This window comes from Haplochromis burtoni, unplaced genomic scaffold (assembly GCF_018398535.1).
Source record: "Haplochromis burtoni strain Fernald_Lab_line unplaced genomic scaffold, NCSU_Asbu1 Contig_1660, whole genome shotgun sequence".
NCBI lineage: Eukaryota > Metazoa > Chordata > Actinopteri > Cichliformes > Cichlidae > Haplochromis > Haplochromis burtoni.
The window spans coordinates 19791-28454 of NW_024584021.1; the positions used below are offsets into that span (position 1 = coordinate 19791).

At 42.2% G+C, this 8664-nt stretch overlaps 2 pseudogenes; both read right to left on the reverse strand.

Moving 5' to 3' along the window:
- The window catches only part of LOC102306316, a 7449-nt pseudogene extending 1874 nt beyond the window's left edge, over positions 1-5575 (reverse strand).
- A 660-nt stretch (positions 5576-6235) lies between these two features.
- Positions 6236-7529, reverse strand: LOC121813419 (annotated as a pseudogene).
- Positions 7530-8664: the final 1135 nt, after the last annotated feature.

An 8664-nucleotide genomic window follows, 5' to 3' on the forward strand; every position in this document is an offset into this window, starting at 1 on the left:
CAAACTCCAAAACACATTTCTAGCATTAACTGAACTGCCAAAACAGAGCTACCTAGATCACTTAAATTACACAATTGAAAGCATGTGTGTATTGTTTGTGTATTTATACACAAGCACTCATATATATTTAAATAATGTAAAAAAAGATGTTCATTTACCTGTTACTACTACACACCAAATCGTTGGTACTTCCTGGCTTGTGTAGGTAGGTAACAAAAGCTCAACACTGCCTCAAACAACCTGGAGCACTGTTGTCTTTTGTACGTGCTTCGGAGTTTGTACGTGCCTTGTCTCTAGAGGCCACCGTAAATATACTTTTATTTATTCACTCCACATAAAATGCAATAAATAAACCATATAATACAAATTATACAAAATATAATACAAAAAAATCTATTTAAATTTTCAGCTTTTCCCTTTTAAACAAATTTAAAGTGAAACAACACAAAACACTGCACAACACAATTAAATATAAATTAAAATATGAAAACAAAAAGAAGATGCACATTCTCAGTCATATGGGCCTACATGAATAAACTTTCTGAATCCTTTATCATCCGCAACTGAAAATAGTTGTGGATGATTACTATACCTTTCTAATGTGACGTTGTTGTCCCTGGCTCTCTCTCCCTCCCACTCTGTTCCTGTGCTACTGTGAGTGTAACTACTGCCCCTCCCCCCTCTTCCCAGCGCAAAGCACAAGGCTCGCATGCGGAGTGACGCGGGAAAAAAGTGCGAGAGAGTCGTTTCGTTTGCGACCGACACATCACTAGTTTCTGCTGTAAATTACAGAAGACAGTGAGGGCTGAACTTGTGGTGAAGTTATTCAGTCTTTGTTTCCGTGGATCTTTTAGTCTAGTCTAAATGTATAACATCTTTGCCTGTTGCCCAATAATGTAAATTTTTTGTTTTTCTAAATTTTGTGGCCTGCCTCAAATGGGGGCTCTTCCTGTTACAACATGTGGTGGTGTTATTCCATTGCAGGAATAGCAGCGTTGCAACCTTCAGTGTTCTGCCTGAAACAAACACCCAGACAGTTGACTGTAACACCAAAAATAACAGTCTTTTCCAAAAATATAAAAACTCCCAGGCTTCTAGACTTATGATTGCCCAAAATTTCATTTATAACGTTTACATGTGGACGGAGATATTTTTTTCAAAACTGCACATGTGGACAAGATGTTTTTTTTGTTTTGTTTTTTTTAAAAATGCCCATGTACATGTGGACGTAGCCTAAAACATGCTACCAATAAATAGTGATAATAAAAACTATGAGAGGCCATTATAATGGCCATATAGTTTGACCAGGTGGACCCCACGTGTTCAGATTAAACAGAACAAGATATAAAGTCTTAAGACATATTTCAGTCTTGTTCTCATGTCTGTTTCTGCACCTGCCACTGGAGCCTGGAGGCTAGTGCATGAACCAGGATCCAAAAGCAGATTCAAGCATGGAAGGAAAGTGAACTAGTTGAAACCTTAACATTAAGCACAGGAGTTAATAACAACGCAAGGAGAGACTCTTGGCAAGAAGGCAATCTCAACAGTGGATAATCCAGTCTGTAAGTGATGACGTGACAAATCTTGCTTCCGGGCCTAAAGTAGTCTGCGTTTAATATGGCTTTTGTGTTGTTAACATCAGAATCAGAATCAGAATACTTTATTAATCCCTGGGGGAAATTATTTTTTGTTACAGTGCTCCATTTTAAACCAACATTAAGACAAGACAGACAATACACTAACTAAGAATAGTACAATATATACATATATACACATACATACTTCACTCATAAATAAATAGTTGGAAAAGAAACATGTGTAGTTGTAGCAGCAAACAGTGTGTTAAGTGGATGCGTTGTACAGGGAGATGGCCACAGGCAGGAAAGATTTCCTGTGTCGTTCAGTGGTGCTTTTCGGTAATCTCAGTCTCTCACTGAACGTGCTCCTGTGACTGACCAGCATGTCATGGAGTGGGTGGGAGGTGTTATCCAACATTGTCTTTATCTTGGACAGCATCCTGTCTTGGACAGCTCAGTTTTTAAAACCTTACGATGTAACTACAGCCCAGCCCATGCAGCAGTATATGAATGACTAACCTCGTATTGTGGATGGATTATCTCAGTTGTTCTCCTGGCTGAAGTTTGGTCCGTTTACAGCATCCTGCCATGCGATTACATTTGGTCCTAACCACCGAGAATTCTTACGTAAACTTTTATCGAGTGGAAAAAAGTTATAGCGTGTTTATATTATGCTGACATAGCTGTGTTGCTAGCTGTCACGTAGCACATCATTATATATCAGCTAGCCAAACTTCAGTAACCCTGCAAACGTCACTGCTGTTTAGTTTTCTGTCTTCATTTCATAGCAGAGCAAAATCCCTCAGTCAGGACATTTTTGAAAACGGAGATTTTCCGTTTTCGTTTTAAAAAATAATCCCATCCACACATAAACGCAGAAATGAAGGAAAACGCTGCTAGGAACATGCCAAAGCAACAGGTGGCGATATATTCCTAACCGTGTAGAAATGTTGGCCAATCAGAAGTCTAGAAGCCTCGGTGGGAAATGGTAAACAAAGCTGGGGCATAGAAGCAGAACAGAGTCGTATGTGTGGAGGGACAGTAGCTGTGTGTGAATATGTAAGCATTTAAACACTGCAGAGAGTACAATTAACAGTAACAGTATTGTAGAAATTCATTTCACCGAAACAATAACGTGGCGCACAGTGTGACGTGAAAAAAGGCGCACACCTTTGACGCTGCGTTTCCTGCGTTTTCTCCGTTTTTCTCGTCCACACGTAAATGCAAAAACTGAGTTTTCGAAAATATCCACCCTGGCAGGCGTTTTTAGAAATCTCAGTTTTCAGTGACCGAAAACGCCGTTTACGTGTGGACGAAAGGTGCAAACGCATAGAAAAATCTGCGTTTTCAAAAATACCCGGGTACGTGTGGACTTAACCTTGGTGCCACTGAATCTTTGATTTTATCTATTTTTTGCTGTGTTTTACTTGCATTTATTTGAAAGTGTGAAACGCAAAACAGTTTATTTTATATGCTGGAATATGCAGAAAATGGGCTTAAATGTAAAACAAAAATCTTCCAATCAGAGAATGTTGCATGGAGTTTAATTTTTGCTTGATGCAATGTGCATAAAGTTAAAAGATTAATGAAACCAGTTTTAAATAGACTTTTTCATTGTGTATTATGCAGAAAAAATAGAATTGGGCTGAAAGGTCTATTGCTTTATAACATATTGAGGTTGTATAGAATGTTTTTAAAAAGTAACTAAAGTAATAAAGTAACCAGTTACTTTGAAAAATAAATAATCAGTAAAGTGACAGGGTTACTTTCTTGGAGAAGTAATTAGTAACTAATTACTTTTTTTCTTTTTTGTCTGTCCCGTTTGGTTCTTTTGCCAAACGGGACAGACAAACGGGTTGCCTTTAGACAACCAGAATTGTTGTCTAAAGGCAAAGAAAGATGCCCAACGGATTTACTTTACCAAATGGACCATCCCAGCCTTGCCATATTGGTCTATTTGATTCACCTTTGCTTTTATTGTTTATTTTATTTTCATTTGATTCAGTGGTTGCAGTGACGTGCCCGTGAGCTCCACCGGCAGCCAGCTGTGCCAGAGTGACCAAGCTCTAATTACTATTTTCAAGTAACTTGACAAATAATCCTTATGAATCTTGTTTTATTGTTTTGATCTTGAGGAATCAGTTACGTATAAAGGCCTGTGAAGGAGATGGATGACGAGGTCAGTTCCTTGAGTGGTGACTGATGGGAAGGACAGGTAGGTGAAGTAGCAAATGGTGCTGTCTTGACGTCTGGCAACAACAATGAAGCTTTGTCGTGAAGATCTGCATCCATAATATATACAGAGCTGCTTGAAGGGGTGATGGAGTAACGTGACAAATGAGGTTAGGTGACTCCATGCCTAGTGTCAAGCTATGTGTCTTAGTCTGCATCTCAGTGTGCTTCCTGTTTTATTTGGACAGTTTCTCGTCGTGTGTTGAATTCTCTCTCCCCGTCTCGTTATGTCTGTTTGTTTCAGCTGTGGTTTCATGTGTCTATACTTTCCCTAATCACCCTGGTGTGTTTATGTTGTATCAGTTTCCTTTTGTGCCTTCTCGGGTGGTTAGCTCTTCTCCCTTTGTGTTTCAGGCTTTCTGTGTTTCCATGTTCAGGTTTCAAGTTTGGATTTCATTTTCAGTGTTTCTATGTTTTAGTGTAGTTTTGCTCAGTTTTAGTTTGATGTTAGTTTTGAGCAATGTGCTTTTTTTAAAAAGCTCAATTAAAGTTTTTAACTGTCAATCTGGCTGACGTGCAGTTGTTGTCTGAGTGGGTGCAGCGCTTTTCTGGTTTAGCTGAGGACCAGTGGAGGCGTCTAACTGAATGAGGTGAGATCAGATCACCGTCTGCCATGATGGGAAGGTGGTCAAGCACTGACCACATGTCAGTGTCAGTGAAAAGGATGGGCTCTGTTCGGGGCTGAAACAGTCTTGCTTGGGAGGCAAATGATGTGGATGGAGTGGAATCCACAGGAAAAGCAGGGCTGGTGTTACTTAGTTTAGGACCAGCACAGAGGTCTGTAGGAACATCCACATGTGAGGAGGAGAGGACCTGATTTGGCAGCTGCAGACACACTGCCTGCTGGTGAGGCAGGCTATAACACCTGGCTGTGGCTGCTGAGCTGGTGTGATGTAAGGCTTCTTGACCTGTTGATCTTCCTGGTCAGATGCAGACACTGCAACACAAACAAAACACAATGAGTCTTCTTTTTTTAAACAAATGTTTGTCTTTCACATGAAGGAAACGCCGTGATTCCCAGAAATAGTCTTTCACCGGTGGTACAGCTGCGATTTCTGATTCTCTTCCTCTTTTTGCCCTAAAAACAAACACATTAGAATTTTCACCAGCTGATACAAACTCTCTGATGTGAATGTTTCATCATTCAGTGCAGTCACAGGCACATGCATGAATGTTGGCACTTTGGACATACGTAGTTGTCTTTAGTGGACCACTGTGGATGCTCTTTTGTGTGATGCCATCTTTCTGTCTCCGCCCGATCAAAATATTTCACCTGCTTATTTCTTGAGAGCAACTTCCACTGTGGACAGAAGACCACAGGAACACACTGTCAGCATATATAAATGCACAGCTACACTGTTACTACACATTACTACAGGACAGCTGGTACACATGCATAAACACCAGCACAAAACATGAACAGATCCATAAATATATGTAGAGTTAGTTACACACTTACTCTCGCTCCCACAACTGCATTCACAGCTGCACTCCCACTGACCTTCAGTTCAGCCTCCACCTTCGGCCTCTGCTCTTCCAGATAGACCATGAAGGCATTTGGTGGCTTCTTAATATAAGGACGGCCGTCGTCCTGATGGGATTGACGCGGTTGTTTTCTACAGGGATAAAACACAGTGTAAGCGCACATGTCAACACTGCGAGAAACCTGCAGGACAGTGCGAAAAAGCAGTACAGCAAACTTACCTTGGAGTGGACCTGGTGGGTGGACGAGCAAAAACAGTGCCTGGTGGTGTTTTGGGGATCATATTTGCAGGCTACTGATACAGTAGCTTCTGTAGAGGGAGGGAGAAGGTTAAAACCACACAGTACTGACACTTAGTCCAGCACTTCAGAGGCTAATAGTGTTGAGCGCCACAGAAACATGTACGTGTGGACAAATTCAAGCTTTGGTAATTTCTTCACCAGATTCAGAGAAGATTGCATGAACAACACAAAGTAAAGTGATCACTGGGAGGAGAACGTGCATAAAACTACATTTACAGATAGCTTCACTTTGCTCTCCTCAGTTATTTTTGGATTGATTACAGGTAGTGATTAAGTTTTCTGATCAGTGTGACAGTCCTGCTCAGGTGGAGCAGATGCTGCAGATGGACAGAGTGTGGTCTCCGCATGCGAACTTTCCACATTTGCAGCAGGTGGTGACAACTCTTCTTCTGCTTTCTGCGCAAAACTGGCACTGCCTCCTGACCTTCCTGGCTGGAGAGGGGCCTGCAGCAGCACCTTGCGCACTTTTGACAAAGTCTGCTGCGAGTGAAGAGCAGGGAAGGTAGCCTCTCTTCGCTATCTGTGGGTTGACTAGCATTTCTCCCACCTCCTCAATATACAGCCTCCTCCTGTGTGGTTTGGCCTGCTGCCATAAAGGGTCAATTGTGGTCCACAAGATATAGCCATTATAGAGCGAGACGTCAAGGAGATGGTGGAATAGGGCCAATGGCCACCAATTCATTCGCCTCCTGCACGAGTAGGTGCCAACAACCTAACCCTAACAAAAAACAAACGAACAAAAAAATCCCCAGAAAACATTAAACCTATGTATATTTTACACAACAATATATGAGCAAGAATGAATAAATGTGTGCGTAACTGCGCAATGACACCTCCTTTACATTTGTTGTAATCTTTTATTATTGCTGGCTTTCTCTCAGCATCATCGCTTACGCAAAATTGCATTAAAGTATCAAACATAAATGTAATCAAACCATATCTAACAGCTAAGGTGAACAAAACAAATGTGTTCAGCAGGAGGACATTCATGCCGCATCTGGGGACATAAGACACGAGCGTGTGCGTCTTCGTGAAGGCGAAGATGAAGGAGAACACCTCTCTCCCGCTTGTCTCCAGCAAATGTGGCGGAAGTTCGGGCTTATTTTTCCAAATTGTGCCAACCAGGGCCAGTTTCCTCCTCAGTAGCTCTTCTGACAGAGGGAAGGAGGTGAAAAAAATTGTCACATGTTATAATGTGACCCTGGAGCCCATCTGTCATCCCCTGGTTGACCTCCGGGCGTTCGCCAGCTGCTTTGCCTGTCTAGACCTGCAGGCGTAGGACGTCTTGACATCACATAGTGCCCAAATCTTCAGGCCATACTTGGCAGGCTTGTACTGCCTGAAGCTGCATCTGCCTTTGAATGGTACGAGTTGTTTGTCCACACAAACGTCTCTGTCTGGGCAGAACAGCATCTGGAGGCAGTGCGTCCACATATCCCAGACTTTGCGGATTGGAGCCAGTTTGTCGTCTCGGGGTCGGGAAAGTTCATCATCAAAGCGCAGCGACCTGGTGATGTAACGGAATCATTTTAACGACACGGTCGCCCAAAAAATCCGCCATCCACATTTCTCACTCCAAAGGTTGGCCGTTGATTCATTTTTTGAACAGTACACACCGGCCAAGATCAGCTGTCCCACATAAGCCCTTAGTTCATCGGTGTCCACATCTCTCCAGTCTGCGATTGCACGTCTCCCTTGCAGATTTGGCATTGATGCAATAAGCAGCACGATTTCATCTTTGAGAAATAGTGCAAAGCTGGACTGTGGGTCGCTAATTCGGGCGGTGGCATAATGTGTGGGTCCCAGGATAAGTCCTGTGGCTGCAGGCACATAGCGGAGCGTCTTGGCATTTGTAGGAGACCACACTATTCCTCCGTTCTTAGACGTCCACTCTGCTGTCATCCCCAGAGTCCTCGGAGAATGACGCGGAGCCATCCTCGCAATCAGGGTCCAGGACCATTTCCAAAACTTCCTCAGTGCTATAGTACCTTGCCATCATGAAAATGACTACTCCCACGCTACAGCTCATTCTTATAACCGCGGCTTTAGTGCAGCTGCATACACAACCTATCCACAAAGAAGTTTAGAAAGTCATCACTCTCAGATTTAGAGGACACGGGTACTGGGTGGTGCACGGGGGAAACAATAGATTAATTCTTGTCTGGAAATATCGTAAGAGTTTATTTTGTGACCCGGAAAAAGTAATATTAAAACTAACCGTAATGTTACAAAAAGAAAGCATCTACAGCACATGTCAAACTCAAGACGAGTGGTTAATGTGTCTTATAATATGTCTATATGTCAATATGTCAATTGTGTTACCAGTGCAGTGACAGTATTCCGCCATTAGGTCACAGTTTATCCATTTCCGTGTTTAATTAATTAAGTGTTATCCACAAATAAAATAAAATAAATGCATGTCAACCATGTGCAATTTAATGATAGTACCTGCATGTTGTTTTGTGTTTGTTGTTTTCAGAACATGATCAATGGATGAGGTTGGTGGAGAGCGGATCCACTTGATGTGTTTAATGACAGGCAGCATGTCATTTTGAACTCAGTTGTGAGCTGAGACAATGTTTATTTGTCATTTTCAGTTATATTATACTACTTTATGTGCAACAATGTTTTTGTGGGCAGCCTTTTGTTTTTATAAAATTCTACATCTGTCACATGTTCTTTGTAGCTCACTATTGATGGTTGTATGTTATTCTGTAGTGATGGGTCGTTCTCGAACGAAATGGCTCTTAGAGCCGGCTCATTGACGTGAACGACACGAGCCGGCTCCTTATGGCGAGCCGTCACATGGGTTGTTTGTTTTTTTTCTTTCTCTCAGCCTCTCTCTCGCACTTTTTTTCCGCTTCACTCCGCACGCGAGCCTTGTGCTTTATGCTGGGCAGAGAGGGGAGGGGCGGTAAATACACTCAGTAGCCCAGCAACAGACCCAGAGGAAGAGAGAGAGAAAGAGAGCCAGGGAGAACAACGTCACATTAGAAAGGTATAGTAATCATCCACAACTATTTTCGGTTGCAGATGATAAAGGATTCAGAAAGTTTATTCATGCAGGCCC